Raw genomic sequence first — 19,535 nt, 5'->3', positions numbered from 1 at the left:
TAACTATATTAACCCTAATATAATTGTATTTTTAGATAGATGTTTGTAGTTTATTTAATTTATTGATAGTGTAAGTGTATTTGTAACTTAGGTTAGGATTTATTTTACAGGTAATTGGGTAATTATTTTAACTAGGTAGATATTAAATAGTTAATAACTATTTAATAGCTATTATACCTAGTTAAAATAATTAACAATTTACCTGTAAAATAAATATTAACCCTAACATAGGTACAATGTAATTATTAATTATATTGTAGCTATCTTAGGGTTTATTTTATAGGTAAGTATTTAGATTTAAATAGGAATATTTTAGTTTATAAATGAATTAGATTAATTTAATATAAATTTAGTTAGGGGTGTTAGGGTTAGATAGAGTTAATATAGTTAATATAAATACTATAGTAACTATATTAACTATATTAACCCTAATATAATTAGGGTTAATATAGTTAATATATATAATGTAATACCTATATTAACTATAATATACTTAGGGTTAATATAGATAATATAGCTGGCGGAGGGGTAGGTAGATTAAATTAGGGGTTAATCATTTTAATATAGATGGCGGCGGTGTTAGGGGCTCACTTTAGGGGGTTATAGATATAATATAGCTGGCGGCGGGGTATGGGAGCGACGGTTTAGGGGTTAATAACTTTATTAGGTTGCGGCGGGGTACGGGAGCGGCGGTTTAGGGGTTAATAGCTTTTTTATTGTTAGGATAGTGAGGGGGGATAGCGGATAGAGGGTTAGACGTGTCGGGCTATGTTTAGGAGGCGTGTTAGACAGTGCGGGTGATTTAGACTTTAGTCAGGTTTTATAGGCGCCGGCAGTTTCTAACGTGGCGCAAGTCACTGGCGACTCCAAAAATCTGTACTTACGCAGATTTCTGGACATCGCTGGTTTGTGAGACTTGCGCCACTTTAGCAAGTGACGGCGCCGCATATTGGATGGCTCGAGTTGCGAGCTGAAACTGCGGGCGACGTGGGTTCCCTCGCTTGCGCCGCAAACTGCGATTTATATCGGATCGCGCCCCAGCTGTAATGCTTGTGTCCCAAGCAGAATTTACCTATGTGTTTAACTCTTCTGCAGGGGTTAAAAGGACATGAAAGTCAAAATTACACTTTCTTGGTTGAGACAGAGCTTGTAATTGTATTTAATTATATGTAATTTAAACACTATTAAGTTACACACAATTATATATTGTTTTTATTTTCAGCAGGCCCAGCAAATTTATGCCATTATTATATTATATACATGGCAATATAATAAAACTACTAAAACATTTTCTGTTAAAGGGACATCAAACCCCTCACTTTTTCAGATAGGTCATGCAATTTTAAACACCCTTCTAATTTGCTTCTATTATCACATTTTCTTTGTTCTCTTGGTATCTATTGTTGCTGAAAAGCAGCGATGTAAAGCTTAGGTGCTGGCCCATTTACGGAGCACTATATGGCAGCAGTTTTGCAAGAATGTTATCCATTTGCAAGAGCACTAGATGGCAGCAGTTTTACAAGAATGTTATCCATTTGCAAGAGCACTAGATGGCAGCAGTTTTACAAGAATGTTATCCATTTGCAAGAGCACTAGATGGCAGCAGTTTTACAAGAATGTTATCCATTTGCAAGAGCACTAGATGGCAGCAGTTTTACAAGAATGTTATCCATTTGCAAGAGCACTAGATGGCAGCAGTTTTACAAGAATGTTATTCATTTGCAAGAGCACTAGATGGCAGCAGTTTTACAAGAATGTTATTCATTTGCAAGAGCACTAGATGGCAGCAGTTTTACAAGAATGTTATCCATTTGCAAGAGCACTAGATGGCAGCAGTTTTACAAGAATGTTATCCATTTGCAAGAGCACTAGATGGCAGCAGTTTCACAAGAATGTTATCCATTTGCAAGAGCACTAGATGGCAGCAGTTTTACAAGAATGTTATCCATTTGCAAGAGCACTAGATGGCAGCAGTTTTACAAGAATGTTATTCATTTGCAAGAGCACTAGATGGCAGCAGTTTTACAAGAATGTTATCCATTTGCAAGAGCACTAGATGGCAGCAGTTTTACAAGAATGTTATCCATTTACAAGAGAACTAGATGGCAGCAGTTTTACAAGAATGTTATCCATTTGCAAGAGCACTAGATGGCAGCAGTTTTGCTAGAATGTTATTCATTTGCAAGAGCACTAGATGGCAGCAGTTTTGCTAGAATGTTATCCATTTGCAAGAGCACTAGATGGCAGCAGTTTTACAAGAATGTTATCCATTTGCAAGAGCACTAGATGGCAGCAGTTTTACAAGAATGTTATTCATTTGCTAGAGCACTAGATGGCAGCAGTTTTACAAGAATGTTATCCATTTGCAAGAGCACTAGATGGCAGCAGTTTTATAAGAATGTTATCCATTTGCAAGAGCACTAGATGGCAGCAGTTTTACAAGAATATTATCCATTTGCAAGAGCACTAGATGGCAGCAGTTTTACAAGAATGTTATCCATTTGCAAGAGCACTAGATGGCAGCAGTTTTACAAGAATGTTATCCATTTGCAAGAGCACTAGATGGCAGCAGTTTTACAAGAATATTATCCATTTGCAAGAGCACTAGATGGCAGCAGTTTTATAAGAATGTTATCCATTTGCAAGAGCACTAGATGGCAGCAGTTTTATAAGAATGTTATCCATTTGCAAGAGCACTAGATGGCAGCAGTTTTATAAGAATGTTATCCATTTGCAAGAGCACTAGATGGCAGCAGTTTTATAAGAATGTTATCCATTTGCAAGAGCACTAGATGGCAGCAGTTTTACAAGAATGTTATCCATTTGCAAGAGCACTAGATGGCAGCAGTTTTACAAGAATGTTATCCATTTGCAAGAGCACTAGATGGCAGCAGTTTTACAAGAATGTTATCCATTTACAAGAGCACTAGATGGCAGCAGTTTTACAAGAATGTTATCCATTTACAAGAGCACTAGATAGCAGCAGTTTTACAAGAATGTTATCCATTTGCAAGAGCACTAGATGGCAGCAGTTTTACAAGAATGTTATCCATTTACAAGAGCACTAGATGGCAGCAGTTTTACAAGAATGTTATCCATTTGCAAGAGCACTAGATGGCAGCAGTTTTACAAGAATATTATCCATTTGCAAGAGCACTAGATGGCAGCAGTTTTACAAGAATGTTATCCATTTACAAGAGCACTAGATAGCAGCAGTTTTACAAGAATGTTATCCATTTGCAAGAGCACTAGATGGCAGCAGTTTTACAAGAATGTTATCCATTTACAAGAGCACTAGATGGCAGCAGTTTTACAAGAATGTTATCCATTTGCAAGAGCACTAGATGGCAGCACTATTTCCTGCCATGTAATGCTCCAGACACCAACCTAGGTATTTATTCAACAAAGAATATTATGGTAATGAAGCAAATTGGAAACTTTTTAAAATGATATGCTCTGTGTGAATCACAAAATAACATTGAAAATGGCCAGATGACCAACATTGTAGGCAGCCACATGTGACATAGGGGACCCTACTGGCTTTAGGGGGCTATAATATAAACTAGAGAGGCCCCTTGGTGCCAGAACAGAAATAACAGCACTTTTTTTCTTGGAAGGTGCTCACTATTACCACAGTCATCTTATGGCTATACAGAAAAAAATCATATTCATTTATAAAATAAACTTTATTAAGGGGCTCTAAACATAACAGATTTTTTTTATTGGACCTATAAAGTCCCATTCCCCCAGCAAAACTTAATGATCCTGGTGCTTGTGTTTTTCCAAGACCATTAGAAAGAGCAGGTGATTCACTTTTTTGAAAGTCTGTGGCTAGTAAGGGAGCTCAGATAGAGGGGTTTGAACAACCTCCCCCCACCGAGCTTACCTTACCTGCCTGTCAGTTCTTGGTCCAGCCCCCTCTGTGACATCATCCCACATGTTCATGGTTACATCACCAGCACTTTAGGAAAGCTGCCCACAATTGCCACCATCCATGTGGTCTGCAGCGCGGGGGATCACTAATTGATATTGGATCGGCGTGTCGTGGAAACAGCTTAGAGACTTTAAATGTATGCATGTTATCATATGTACGTTGTTCTCTTAGTATCCTTTGTTGAAAAGCTTACCTAGGTAGGCCAGGGGCAGCAACTGGGAGTTAGCTGGTGATTGGTGGGCCACTTAAATATGACTCTTGTCATTGGCTCGCCAGATGTGTTGATGTAATAGAAAAAGGAGATGTCGACAGCAAGTGTGTTGTAATACAGATGTGTTGATGTAGTCAGCTAAAATCCAAAAGTGCATTTATGCTCTGGGCCTGACTTTAACTATGTGTTTAAAATAAAGATAGAGTTATATGCCAGCAATAGTTTAATAATAAAGTTCTGTAACACATTACATTATATTCTGTTTGTACTTTTATGTCACTCTAATGAATTAGAGAACCTGATTGCTGCACTTGAGACAATACATTAACAGTCCTTATAAAAAGTTAAAGGGACACTGAATTCTTGTGTGATTCAGATAGAGCATGCAATTTTAAGCAACTTTATAATTTACTCCTTTTATCAATTTTTATTCGTTCTCTTGCTATCTTTATTTGAAAAAGAAGACATCTAAGCTATTTTTTGGTTCAGACCTCTGGACAGCACTTGTTTATTGGTGGGTGAATTTATCCACCAATCAGCAAGAACAACCCAGGTTGTTCACCAAAAATGGTCCGGCATCTAAACTTACATTCTTGCTTTTCAATTAAAGATACCAAGAGAATGAAGAAAATTTGCTAATAGGAGTAAATTAGAAAGTCTGAATCACAAAAGAAAAAAATTGGGTTCAGTGTCTCTTTAACGTTCGGGAAACACTTTTTTGTGTTGCTTCCAGCTATATGTGTGTGGGAGTTTGGGGCTCTATTCTGTAATCCATAATGCAGGGTCTCCTTCGCTTCATGTTTTTGTTTTTTTATTTTCAGAATGCTGTTTAGCTATTCTGACATTTTCCTAAGACTTACAGGTGGTTGTTCTACCTTGGGGTCAGCTACATATCAGCTTGACTAATAACCTTTCTGTCCTTCATTCTGGTTCTAGAAAAGGACAAAAACGTACTAGGATTTTGTGCATATTGGCTTTGTTCTACTATTATGGTCTACAAGTTTATGTATAAATCAGTATCTATTTAGATAAGGGTTCACTGTTTTTAAACTGTGGCTTCATAATGAAGCATCTGTTAGCCAGTTGTTCCACTAGGATAACCGGGTTCTGCATACACAAAAAGGGCATACAATTGCAGGAAGATAATGCTCTAATAATGCGTTAAAGCATTTTATTATTCTACCATTGGGGTTAAAGGCACCGTTAAAATCAGCTCCAGAGTAGCAATGGACTTATGGGACTAAGCACATCTGGTGGAGCAATGACAAGAGGCACGTGTGAAGCCACCAATCACTAGCTAGCTCCCAGTAATGCACTGCTGCTCCTGAGCCTATGTAAGTATGCTTTCCGACAAACAATACCTAGAGAACAATAAAAATGTCATAAAAGTAGTATATTGGAAAGTCTCTGAAAATTGTTTGACTTTGATATCCCTTTAAATTTACAGTTGAATGTGTTTGCTGCTACACAAGTAGCATTTTGTACAAGAGAGTTTTGCTTCGTATGACTTGCTTCGATGCTAATCTGTCAGTAATTATAATATCCAAAATGCAGATTTATAATTACTGATACTGATCTATGTTTTATGTTTGAAATGGTGTTACTTGAAGGCTCGCCCTGGCACACTTTTGTTCTTCTGTCTGGTCTGTCCTGTGACGTCTGTGAAGTTATATTTGTGGACCATACTATGGGGGAGATTTATCAAGCAGTCAATGCTGCTTGCTCCGCCTGATTTTTCCGGGTCGCCGGAAACATAAGTTAAAGGGATAGTCAACACCAGAATTTTTGTTGTTTTAAAAGATAGATAATCCCTTAATTACCTATTCCCCAGTTTTGCATATCCAACACAGTTATAATAATACACGTTTTAACTCTGTGGTTACCTTGTATCTAAGCCTCTGCAGACTGCCCCCTTATTTCAGTTCTTTTGACAGACTTGCATTTTAGCCAATCCGTGCTCACTCCTTGATAAATTCACGTGCATGAGCTCAATGTTATCTATATAAAACACATAAACTAATGCCCTCTAGTGGTGAAAAACTGTCAAATGCAGAGGCGGCCTTCAAGGTCTAAGAAATTAGCATATAAACCTCCTAGGTTTAGCTTTCAACTAAGAGTACAAAGAGAACACAGCAAAATTGGTGATAAATGTAAATTGGAAAGTTGTTAAAATTACATGCCCTATTTGAATTATGACATTTTTTTGGACTTGACTGTCCCTTTAAGACGCAGGTATGATCAGGATGATTGACATCCCCTGCTAGCGGCCCATTGGCCGCGAATGTGCAGGGGGAGGCATTTCTTGTCAAATGCTTGTGCACTGTTAAATACCGACAGCGTATTTCGGGCTGTAGCGAATCATGTCCGCCCAACATTTGTTATATCTACCCCTATATCTCATCTATAATTGGTTCTAGTTTTGTTATACATGAACTGATACCAGCAAGATATAGGAACACAGAAAGAAGGTGGCACTCAGACACCTTTATTCAAGTGAGCAACATTTCAGGGCTCTTGCCCCTTTCTCAAGCTAGTAGCTTGAGAAAGTTCTTGTACATATATATCCGTTGGGACATAGTGAGGGAGGTCTGACAGGTATTGCACCAGGCCATCACTTTACCCACTTTATACCCGAAAGGACATTGGTGTGTTTGTGCTGATCCTCTCTTGTGGATCCATACATGATACCAGCAAGAGAGACGGGGGATGCAGAAAAACACCTTTCTTAGAAAAGGGTTGGTGGTGTGAAGCATGGTGGTCTAATGGTGTGACTATATATGGCTGTTTGTGTAACTGTGTATGTCTGTGTGTGAGGGTGTGTAACTGTTTATGTCTGCGTGTGTGAAACTGTGTATGTCTCTGTGTGAGTCTGTGTAACTGTGTATGTCTGTGTGTGAGCATGTGTAACTGTCTATGTCTGTGCATGTGTGTGAGCATGTGTGACTATGTATGTCTGTGTGTAACTGTGTATGTCTGTGTGTGAGCATGTGTAACTGTCTATGTCTGTGTGTGAGTGTTTATGTCTGCGTGTGTGTAACTGTGTATGTCTCTGTGTGAGTCTGTGTAACTGTGTATGTCTGTGTGTGAGCATGTGTAACTGTCTATGTCTGTGCATGTGTGTGAGCATGTGTGACTATGTATGTCTGTGTGTAACTGTGTATGTCTGTGTGTGAGCATGTGTAACTGTCTATGTCTGTGTGTGAGTGTGTGTAACTGTGTATGTCTGTGTGTAACTGTGTATGCCTGTGTGTGAGCGTGTGTAACTGTCTATGTCTGTGTGTGAGTGTGTGTAACTGTGTATGTCTGTGTGTGAGTGTGTTTAACTGTTTATGCCTGTGTGTAAATGTGTTTAACTGTGTATGTCTGTGTGTGAGCATGTGTAACTGTGTATGTCTGTGTGTAACTGTGTATGTCTGTGTGTAACTGTGTATATATGTGTGTGAGCATGTGTAACTGTGTATGTCTGTGTAACTGTGTATGTCTGTGTGTAACTGTGTATGTCTGTGTGTAACTGTGTATGTATGTGTGTGAGCGAGTGTAACTGTGTATGTCTGTGTGTAACTGTTTATGTCTGCGTGTGTGTAACTGTGTATGTCTCTGTGTGAGTCTGTGTAACTGTGTATGTCTGTGTAACTGTGTATGTCTGTGTGTAACTGTCTATGTCTGTGTGTAACTGTGTATGTCTGTGTGTAACTGTTTATGTCTGCGTGTGTGTAACTGTGTATGTCTCTGTGTGAGTCTGTGTAACTGTGTATGTCTGTGTGTGAGCGTGTGTAACTGTCTATGTCTGTGCATGTGTGTGAGCATGTGTGACTATGTATGTCTGTGTATAACTGTGTATGTCTGTGTGTGAGCATGTGTAACTGTCTATGTCTGTGTGTGAGTGTGTGTAACTGTGTATGTCTGTGTGTAACTGTGTATGCCTGTGTGTGAGCGTGTGTAACTGTCTATGTCTGTGTGTGAGTGTGTGTAACTGTGTATGTCTGTGTGTGAGTGTGTTTAACTGTTTATGCCTGTGTGTAAATGTGTTTAACTGTGTATGTCTGTGTGTGAGCATGTGTAACTGTGTATGTCTGTGTGTAACTGTGTATATATGTGTGTGAGCATGTGTAACTGTGTATGTCTGTGTAACTGTGTATGTCTGTGTGTAACTGTCTATGTCTGTGTGTAACTGTGTATGTTTGTGTGTGAGCGAGTGTAACTGTGTATATCTGTGTGTAACTGTCTATGTCTGTGTGTAACTGTGTATGTATGTGTGTGAGCGTGTGTAACTGTGTATGTCTGTGTGTAACTGTATGTCTGTGTGTGAGTGTGTGTAACTGTGTATGTCTGTGTGTGAGCGTGTGTAACTGTGTATGTCTGTGTGTAACTTTCTATGTCTGTGTGTGTGTGTAACTGTGTATGTCTGTGTGTGAGCGTGTGTAACTGTGTATGTCTGTGTGTAACTGTCTATGTCCGTGTTTGAGTGTGTGCAACTGTGTATGTCTGTGTGTGAGCGTGTGTAACTGTCTATGTCTGTGTGTGAGCGTGTGTAACTGTCTATGTCTGTGTGTGAACGTGTGTAACTGTGTATGTCTGTGTGTAACTGTCTATGTCTGTGTGTGAGCGTGTGTAACTGTGTATGTCTGTGTGTAACTGTCTATGTCTGTGTGTGAGCGTGTGTAACTGTGTATGTCTGTGTGTAACTGTGTATGTCTGTGTGTGAGCGTGTGTAACTGTGTATGTCTGTGTGTAACTGTTTATGTCTGTGTGTGTGTAACTGTGTATGTCTGTGTGTGTGTAACTGTATGTCTGTGTGTGAGCGTGTGTAACTGTATATGTCTGTGTGTAACAGTGTATGTCTGTGTGTCAGCATGTGTAACTGTGTGTGCAAGTGTGTCTGTGTTAGTGGGTATATATGTGTGTGACTGTGTATAAATGTCTGTCTCTGTGTGTGTATGTGTGTGTAACTGTGTATGTGTCTGTGCTTCTGACATGTACAAGTGTGTCTGCGTGCTTGTGAGCATGTGTAATTTGTATGCATGCGTGTTTAAGTGTGTATATTACATAATTACTTTCATAAAATAAATTTAAGTGGAAATTTTAAAATTATATTGAAATACAGAATGAAATATGAAAAATGTTGTGTGTTTAAATAAGACTGTTATTCGAAGCCTTGAGTAATGGGATACATTTTAAATATATCATCAAGAGGCTATTCTAGAAGCTTGTTCTAAAAAGAACCATCAGGCTAAAATACAATTAACAATTGTATTTGTAACTATTATTTAAAAGGCTTAATTACAATATCACTTATAATAATGTGGTATATGCAACCCTTTAGAAAACATTATTAAATAATTTATCTTTAAAAAAAATAAATCCCATTGACTTTAATGGTGAGTTATTTAAAGAGAAAAAAATCTTTACAAGTTTTTCTAAAGGATTCATTTATAGTCAAATGTCTTCAAACCAGCAATGCAAATCCTTTGTACAATGGTTTAGTATTAGTTGGGACCCTTTGATACTCAGTGTATTATTAAACAGGAAAAGATAAACCAAACCACAGAAACTTTGTGATCATACAATAAAAGGCTGTTATTAGCTTCAGTCTGACAGGGGGTTAAATTAACATCTTTTGTAACCAGTTCTCTGAGAATTGTTTTAGGATAAACTTACCCCCTTCTAAGGTACCACAAACAGACACACACATACCCCATTCCTTACAGCAGTAAGGAGCTGGGTAGCAGAGAGTTAGGAGGAGGAGAGATATGTAATGACAGATATACTGAGGGAGGGAGCGCTGTGTATGTTTATATTTGCACTTTTGTTGTCACAATACAGCCTGGAAATATAAAAAGACCTGAAAAGCACTGATTATAAATAAAGGTTTATTCACTTTCTTGGAAGTGTCCAGATCTTCCTTTTATGTTTTCAACACAGGTTTGTATATTTATTTTTCTCAATTGCTTCTTGTAACTTATAACCTATATAGGGTTAGATTACAAGTGGAGCGCTATTTTTTGCGTGCCCGTAAACAGGCAAATTCGCCCGTTTACCGGCACGATAAATAACCAGCCATCACAAGTGGCTGGTTATTGCTACAGCAAGCTTGCAGTAGCAATTAGCGTTCTGAAAATTAACCAGAGATCAGTGCCCCAATTGGCCCCAAAATAAAGTATATTTTAGTTTTTGATTAAAAAAAGTCGCATTTTTTTAATAAAAAAAACTGCACAAAGCAGTTTTTAGGGGTTAAAGTTGGTTGGAGTGGGGTATAAGAAAAAAAAAACGGCACTGAAAAGTGCCTTTACATTGCGGTCTATGGGGAACTCTGTGTTCCCTGTAAATATATATGTATATGCACATATAAACACATAAATATATATGTATATGCACATATAAACACATACATATATATGTATATGCACATATAAACACACATATATATATATATATGTATATGCACATATAAACACATACATATAAATGTATATACATATTAACACATACATATATATGTATATGCACATATAAACACATACATATAATATATGTATATGCACATATAAACACATAAATATATATGTATATGCACATATAAACACATAAATATATATGTATATGCACATATAAACACATACATATATATGTATATACACATTAACACATACATATATATGTATATGCACATATAAACACATACATATAATATATGTATATGCACATATAAACACATAAATATATATATATATGCACATATATACACATAAATATATATGTATATGCACATATAAACACATAAATGTATATGTATATGCACATATAAACACATATATATGTATATGCACATATAAACACATAAATATAAATGTTTTATATATATTTAACTTTTGCTGCCCATTGCTGCACTAGGTTCCCATTGGAGCGTCACGTTCGCATTGCAGGTCACTTCAAATACCAGCATGGTATTACTAAGTGGAGCACAAATATCGCCCTTGCGAAAGCGATATTTTGTAATCAAGTCCATAATGAGTCATCTATACATCTAATTCTACAACTCTATAGTTATCCTAAACCCATAATATCTGCTATTCCTACTTTATATATTATCCCTCCTAGTGCTTACTTAAATGGACATGGTACGTTGTTTAAAATTACATTACATTTTTCATTGTTTAAAAAGGTAGATAATCCCTTTTTATCAAGCAGTCGATGCTGCTTGCTCTGCCTGATTTTTCCGGGTCGCTGGAAACATAAGTTAAAGGGACAGTCAACACCACAATTTTTGTTGTTTTAAAAGATAGATAATCCCTTAATTACCTATTCCCCAGTTCTGCATTACCAACACAGTTGTATTAATATACTTTTACCTCTGTGATTACCTTGTATCTAAGCCTTTGCAGACTGCCCCCTTATCTCAGTGCTATTTACAGACTTGCATTTTAGCCAATTTTGTGCTGACTCCTAAATAACTCCACAGGGATGAGCACAACGTTATCTATATGATACACATTAACTAGCACTGTCTAACTGTGAAAAACTGACAAAATGTACTGAGATAAGAGGCGGTTTTAAGCGGTTTAGAAATCAGTTTGAGTCAACCTAGGTTTAACTTACAAAAAAGAATACTAAGAATACTAACGTTGAGTGAGCACAACGTTATCTATATGACACCCATGAACTAGCACTGTCTAACTGTGAAAAATTGTCAAAATGTACTGAGATAAAAGGCGGTTTTAAACGGTTCAGAAATCAGTTTGAGCCAACCTAGGTTTAACTTACAAAAAAGAATACTAAGAGAACAAAGCTAATTTGATGATAAAAGTAAATTGGAAAGTTGTTTAAAATTGCATGCTCTATCTGAATCATGAACGTTCAATTTTGACTAGACTGCCCCTTTAAGTGTTTGTTTTTTGCATGATAAAAGTTAAAGGGACATGAAACCCAAACTTGTTCTTTCATGATTCAGATAGAGCATGCAATTTCAAACAACTTTGTAAATTAATTTTATCAACTTTCTTCGTTCTCTTGATATCTTTTGTTGAAAAGTATGGACATAAGCTCAGGAGCGGGCAAGTCTCTGAAACAGTACTACAAACAGCAATCAAACAGTTCACAGCTCCGAAGCAAGGAAAGGCAGGGAGAGATATCGGTAATTAAAATGTTATATATATTTATTATTGCTTACATTAAAAATGTTTCACAAGGCACAGCAAACAAAAAAGACTTTCGGCTGACGCGTTTCCTGCCTTAGCGGCAGTTCATCAGAGCACAAAATTCAGTGTTAGCAGCAGGTGTTTAATCAGGTACGGGTCTGAGTCTTAACCAATCACAATAAGCAGATCGGATGTAAAAGTTAACTCTATCATTACCCATACTGACTATATAACTTCCGCGGCTAACATTGTATTAATCATACAAACAGTACAACTTAAAACTAAAAACTAAAAACATGTAAATCTGTAGCATACTGTAACTTTCTGGAAACAAAGTAAGATATAACATTAGAGAGAAAAGTTATATATATATACATATATCTTTCTTTTTCTAATCTCTAATTTATAATTTTAGAAAAATGTAGGTTATACTCTGTAGATATAATACAGGTGGAACTTAAGTTAGCTGATGCAACACAGTAGCTATAGAAGTATATAAAGTCAAATACAACTTGATATAAATAAACAAGTGCAGCAGCCGTTTCCTATGTTCCAAACCTAACATAATCCATTGAAAAAATACACGATCGTATACTCAGAAGAATTGTTTACCATGGGATTTTGTTGAAAGAGTAGTGTGAGATAGCTTACCACAAACTAACGAATGTTAGTAAATAACCTAATATAGCAATTAATGAGCTCAACCCACACACATCCTTATATCTTATAATATTTTTCAATATCAGACTGTGTTAGATGAAGATTAGCCTCTCGATAAAGCAGACTATATTGCAAAGAGTCACATCAGGGTAATGTTTAAAGAAAATTTACCTATCAATATACAATTTAATATCACTAATTTTATTAATACCCATAGGGCTTCCAGTTTTGAGGGTATATATCCAAAAAACTTCTCGCTTAGCGAGAGCTTTATATCTATCCCCACCTCTTATACCTAATTTAACCTGTTCAATACCTTGAAACCTAAACACACTGAATTTATCACTATGAGAGAAAAAGTGTTTCGCAACAGGAGTTTTAGGCTCCTCAGCCTCTAAGGACAAAAGATGCTCACGTATTCTCTCTTTGAGACTTCTAGAGGGGAGTCCTACATATTGGAAATTGCATTGTGTGCAGGTAATAAGGTATATTACAAAATTTGAGTTACAATTTAATCTCTCGCGAATTTTGTATGTTATACTGGTAGTACTAGAGGAAAAAGTGTCCCCAACTAATGCGTAATCACAGCTCTTACAGGGTTTTACTCCACATTTGTAAAAGCCTACCCTGCCAGGTAACCAGCTTACCATTTTGCTATTACCATTATTCTTAGAACTGAAATTTTTGGCAACCATATCACCTATTGTGTCTGATCTACTAGAAATGAAATTACAGTTTTTACTAACCAATTTTAAATCCTCATCCCTCTCCAATAATGGTAACCTTCTCCTAATGATATTGCAGATATCATTATATTGTCTGCTATATTTGGTTATAAAATTGATGCCATGCTGACCACTTATTCTGTTATTCCTACTTCTATTTTTGTTGTTATCAGCAAGCAGACTCTTTCTGTCCATATCTGCAATCCTAAGTGACATATCCCGAAGATTCTTATATTCATAACCTCTATCGACCAAACGTGATGTGAGATCATTAGCATGTCTCCAATAATCCTCCAAACTAGCTATTGGCTCCCTGGGGGAAAGGTTGGGAGAATGGGTTGATGCTCAACTACAGCCCATAGTACAGTCCCTGCCAGGTTTCCTTAGAGACACTAAACATCTACTAAGACAAATACAGGACTTTCAGTGGAAAGAGGGTTACAAATTTGCAACAATTGATGCGATATCGTTGTATTCTTGCATCCCTCATGATTTAGGCATTTGTTCCATCAAAAGAATGCTAGAGCGATACTCTGGATATGATAATAAATTGATGGATTTCATCTTACAGGCGATATCATTTTTGCTTAACCATAACTATTTTGTTTTCAATGGAGAATTTTTCTTACAATTAAGGGGTACAGCGATGGGGGCAAAATTTGCCCCCTCGTATGCAAATCTTTTCCTTGCAGATTTTGAGATCGGGAAAATCTTTGGTGAGGGAAATATCTATAGTAACCATATTAAACTATATACTAGATATATAGATGATATTCTGATTGTGTGGGGAGGCACTGACAATGAGTTATTTAATTTTGTAGAATTCCTTAATAACAATTCGAGCAACCTTGGTTTTACCTACAGTGCGTCCTCTGACAATATACCTTATCTAGATGTACTTATAGGCCATACTGATCTTGCCTTAACTACTGAAGTCTTTAGAAAGAAAGTATCGGGGAACACCATACTGAGGGCTGACTCTTTACACCCTAATCACTTGAAGAGAGGCATACCGAAAGGTCAGTACATAAGGTTACGACGCAATTGTACTAGTTTGGAGGATTATTGGAGACATGCTAATGATCTCACATCACGTTTGGTCGATAGAGGTTATGAATATAAGAATCTTCGGGATATGTCACTTAGGATTGCAGATATGGACAGAAAGAGTCTGCTTGCTGATAACAACAAAAATAGAAGTAGGAATAACAGAATAAGTGGTCAGCATGGCATCAATTTTATAACCAAATATAGCAGACAATATAATGATATCTGCAATATCATTAGGAGAAGGTTACCATTATTGGAGAGGGATGAGGATTTAAAATTGGTTAGTAAAAACTGTAATTTCATTTCTAGTAGATCAGACACAATAGGTGATATGGTTGCCAAAAATTTCAGTTCTAAGAATAATGGTAATAGCAAAATGGTAAGCTGGTTACCTGGCAGGGTAGGCTTTTACAAATGTGGAGTAAAACCCTGTAAGAGCTGTGATTACGCATTAGTTGGGGACACTTTTTCCTCTAGTACTACCAGTATAACATACAAAATTCGCGAGAGATTAAATTGTAACTCAAATTTTGTAATATACCTTATTACCTGCACACAATGCAATTTCCAATATGTAGGACTCACCTCTAGAAGTCTCAAAGAGAGAATACGTGAGCATCTTTTGTCCTTAGAGGCTGAGGAGCCTAAAACTCCTGTTGCGAAACACTTTTTCTCAAATAGTGATAAATTCAGTGTGTTTAGGTTTCAAGGTATTGAACAGGTTAAATTAGGTATAAGAGGTGGGGATAGATATAAAGCTCTCGCTAAGCGAGAAGTTTTTTGGATATATACCCTCAAAACTGGAAGCCCTATGGGTATTAATAAAATTAGTGATATTAAATTGTATATTGATAGGTAAATTTTCTTTAAACATTACCCTGATGTGACTCTTTGCAATATAGTCTGCTTTATCGAGAGGCTAATCTTCATCTAACACAGTCTGATATTGAAAAATATTATAAGATATAAGGATGTGTGTGGGTTGAGCTCATTAATTGCTATATTAGGTTATTTACTAACATTCGTTAGTTTGTGGTAAGCTATCTCACACTACTCTTTCAACAAAATCCCATGGTAAACAATTCTTCTGAGTATACGATCGTGTATTTTTTCAATGGATTATGTTAGGTTTGGAACATAGGAAACGGCTGCTGCACTTGTTTATTTATATCAAGTTGTATTTGACTTTATATACTTCTATAGCTACTGTGTTGCATCAGCTAACTTAAGTTCCACCTGTATTATATCTACAGAGTATAACCTAAATTTTTCTAAAATTATAAATTAGAGATTAGAAAAAGAAAGATATATGTATATATATATAACTTTTCTCTCTAATGTTATATCTTACTTTGTTTCCAGAAAGTTACAGTATGCTACAGATTTACATGTTTTTAGTTTTTAGTTTTAAGTTGTACTGTTTGTATGATTAATACAATGTTAGCCGCGGAAGTTATATAGTCAGTATGGGTAATGATAGAGTTAACTTTTACATCCGATCTGCTTATTGTGATTGGTTAAGACTCAGACCCGTACCTGATTAAACACCTGCTGCTAACACTGAATTTTGTGCTCTGATGAACTGCCGCTAAGGCAGGAAACGCGTCAGCCGAAAGTCTTTTTTGTTTGCTGTGCCTTGTGAAACATTTTTAATGTAAGCAATAATAAATATATATAACATTTTAATTACCGATATCTCTCCCTGCCTTTCCTTGCTTCGGAGCTGTGAACTGTTTGATTGCTGTTTGTAGTACTGTTTGAATCTTACGGGTTTTTGGAGAGCCCCAGCAGCACCGGAACTTGGAGCAGTCTCACACCTTGCACTGAACAGGTGTGTCACAGAGGCGGCACGGTGAAGCCTACCACTCACAGGGAATTGCGACTCAAATTTCAAGCTACTTGCAAGATTGTGATTTTGGACTGCAAACACAGGTATTTCCATTCCTATGGTGGGCTTCCGAAAAGTGTGGTGAGTCCTTTTGTGTTTTTCATTACTGGATGTTACACAAGTTTACAGGATAGTTTGGTGTTTCCCGCAACTGTGGGGTTCCTGGGTGGAATGTTTACATCATAACATCACTGATTACACCGCTGTTTATGGATACTGATTACGAACAAATTTTTCCACGAATTATATGTTGATGTCTCTGAAACACTAGCAGCAGTTTTGCAAGAATGTTATCCATTTGCAAGAGCACTAGATAGCAGCGCTATTTCCTGCCATGTAGTGCTGCAGACACCTACCTAGGTATCATGGGAATGAAGCAAATTTGAAAATCACGTAAATCTGCGTGAATCACAAAAGAAAATGTTTGGGTTTCATATCCCTTTAAGTACAAGCTGCATGAATTTAAAGTGAAACTAACAGAAGCTGCATGATTGTGTATAACTGAGTTATTGCTCTTGTTTTTATTTGGCACAAGAACATCTATAAAAAACAAAGCACGTTCATTTCAATAAACAGTAAAGTCAGAATTAAACTTTGATGGTTCAGATAGAGGACCCAATTTACATCTGTTATAAAATGGGCTTCATTCTCTTATTGTCCTTTGTTGAAGAGTAGGCTTAGTAGCTGGTGATTGGTGGTTACACATATATGCCTCTTGTCACTTGATCATCAGATATGTTCAGCTAGCTCCCAGTAGAGCATTGCTGCTCCTAAGCCTACTCTTCAACAAAGGTCACTAAGAGAATGAAGCAAATTTTAAAATATAAATAAATTGGAAAGTTGTTTAATATTGCATGCACTTTCTGACTCATTAATCATTCTCAGTATATATTGTTGGTCATTATTTCTGCTTTTCCTCTAAATATCTACTCTCTTAACCATATACCTTACTGTTGTTACAGAATATCCATTGATGCTTTTTCTGGTAGCTTCCCCTATATCTTGGATATACATTTAGCAGGTTAGAGGGGTCAGTTACAGAGTTATGATACTTGTTGGATCTAGTGCAAGCCTTATATGTAAGTGAACTTTGAGATTTCAAACTGATCTTCTTTTTAGCCATGTGTGATACAATGTATATGATGAGTATAAACAAACCTATTTGTTTTTAATAGACGTATGACTTTTGAGTATCCAGTTGCCTGTTGTGCGCTAATAACCAGATGAAGTGAGTTTAGGTCTGTCCGAGGTGATATAGCTCTTTACAACACGAGTAATAAATTGTCAGGTTTGTAACAAAGTGACAAGTTATACCACTATAGTATATTTGATTTGGTTTTTTTGAGTATACATCTTGTACTTTTAATCCCAGTTTGGACTTGTCATTACTGATCACTAAGACATTTGTATGCCTTTCCTTTTATTAGAATTTGAAATTGTAATGTAAAATATTTAAATATGTGTAGTAAAAAACTGCATTATACTTTCATTATTTATTTTGTCCCCCTTTTCATGTGATTTAATTATGAAAACTGTGGGCTTTCCATTCCTGGTAGAAGTGAATAAGCAGAATCCAGACGTAACACTGCTATATTCCACACACACTTATTGGTTGCACACTCGAGTGACCACTCCGTACTTTATGAACTCTAAGGTGCCGAATTATCAAGCTCCGAATGGAGCTTGATGCCCCTTGTTTTTGAAGGCTCGCCGGAAACAGAATTTATGAAGCAGCGGTCAAAAGACCACTGTTCCATAAATTGTCCGCTTGCTCAGAGGCGGCGGACAGAAATCACCCCGATCGAATACGATCGGGTTGATTGACACCCCCTGCTAGCGGCTGATTGGCCGCGAATCTGCAGGGGGCGGTATTGCACAAGCATTTATCGATGTGCAGCGGACATGATACACTACATCGTATAATGTCCACTCGCACTTTGATAAATATGCCCCGAAGACTTATATGTTTTAAACAACTCATATTTTAAAACTACATCTGCACATTCTTCTCAGGCTAATCTTTGATTTGAATATCTAGCATTTATATGGCTTATAATGTCCCTTTAAGCTTGCATTTAATTATTTTTCCTCTCCCACTGAATCCTGCTAGCATTATTCCCAATCCTGCCTTACTATAATCAATCATGTTTTATCATCTCATTTGGTAAATCATATTACTTCATATGGGACTTTTCCCTATATAGTGTCCTTAAAGGGACATGAAACCCAAAACGTTCTTTCATGATTTAGGTAGAACATACAATTTTAAACAGCTTTCCAGTTTACTTCTATTATCAAATTTGCTTAATTCTCTTAGTATCATTTGTTGAAGGAGCAGGAATGCACTACTGGTTTCTAACTGAGCGAATGACAATTGGTATATATATGTAGCCACCAATCAGCGGCTTGAACCTAGGTTTCTTTGCTGCCCCTGAGCTTACCTAGATAAACCTTTCAGTAAAGGATAACAAGAAAAAGAAGCAAATTAAATAATAGAAGTAAAATGGAAAGTTGATTACAATTGTAAGCTCTGTCTAAATCATGAGAGGGTTCCATGTCCTTTTAAATTCTCATTACGTATTGCTACAAACCAAATAAAGTCTGTGCCTGTGCTGCTGTGTGAGAGGTTGCGGTATAGCTGTGTTGTCATTTTAGGGCCAGTGCTGTGTTTGTATATAAACACAAAGAACCAGAATATCTTAAGAACTCAAAGCAATCTCTTCCCGCCCTGAGCCACTATTTGTACTGTACACAGCAACTCACTGCCTCACACAGACTGCACTGTTTGCTGTAAACAGATAGGTAGGTAGACACAGACCACAAATTGTGTAACTTCTCTGGATGAAACCCATAAAGTGACAGTGACACACTTTACACATTCAGCCACATACTGCTTCCATAACATAAACATGCACAAAAAAGGAGATTATGA

Source organism: Bombina bombina, chromosome 1, assembly GCF_027579735.1.
Source record: "Bombina bombina isolate aBomBom1 chromosome 1, aBomBom1.pri, whole genome shotgun sequence".
Lineage (NCBI taxonomy): Eukaryota > Metazoa > Chordata > Amphibia > Anura > Bombinatoridae > Bombina > Bombina bombina.
Note: the sequence above shows the minus strand (reverse complement) of the source record.